General features: G+C 58.9%; 1 protein-coding gene across 1 annotated transcript in view; it reads right to left on the bottom strand.

The window, feature by feature from the left end:
- Positions 1 to 582, bottom strand: part of LOC104079932 (chymotrypsinogen 2-like) — a gene marked incomplete at both ends in the record, with an annotated part of 1,343 nt that overhangs the window by 218 nt on the left and 543 nt on the right. The gene's annotated exons all lie outside the window — the stretch shown is intronic.

Below are 582 nucleotides of genomic sequence, written 5' to 3'. Positions count from 1 at the left end.
ATGAGGATGGGGATGGGCTGGGTATGGGGATTGGGGATGAGTATTAGGATGGGATTTGGGGATGAGGACAGGGCTAGAGGATTGGGATGGGAATTGGAGATGGGGATGAGGATGAGGACGGGGATGAGGATGGAGATGAGGAAGGGACTGGGGATGGGATGGGGATTGGGATGAGGGTGGGTTCAGGAATGAGGATGGGAATGGGGACTGGGGTCGGGATGGGCATGACGATGGGGATGAGCATGGGGATGGGGACAGGGATGGGGATCGGGATGAGGATGGCATGGGGATGTGGATGAGGATGGGGATGGGGACGGGGATGGGGTCGGAGACAGGGATGAGGAGGAGGACGAGGATGGGAATTGGGATGGGGATGGAGATGGCGAAGGGGAAGGATCGGTTATGGGGTTTGGGGATGAGAATCAGAATGGGGTTTGGGGATGAGGATGGGGACGGAGGACTGGGATGGGGATGAGCATGAGGATGAGGATGAGGTCGGGGATGAGGATAAGGATTGGGACTGGAGATGGGGATGAGGATAGGCATGGGGGTGAGGATGGGGGTGGGGGAGGGGGTGGGGGT

Source organism: Fulmarus glacialis, unplaced genomic scaffold (assembly GCF_000690835.1).
Source record: "Fulmarus glacialis isolate BGI_N327 unplaced genomic scaffold, ASM69083v1 scaffold33417, whole genome shotgun sequence".
Taxonomy (NCBI): Eukaryota; Metazoa; Chordata; class Aves; order Procellariiformes; family Procellariidae; genus Fulmarus; species Fulmarus glacialis.
This window is presented reverse-complemented; position numbering and strand designations above follow the sequence as displayed.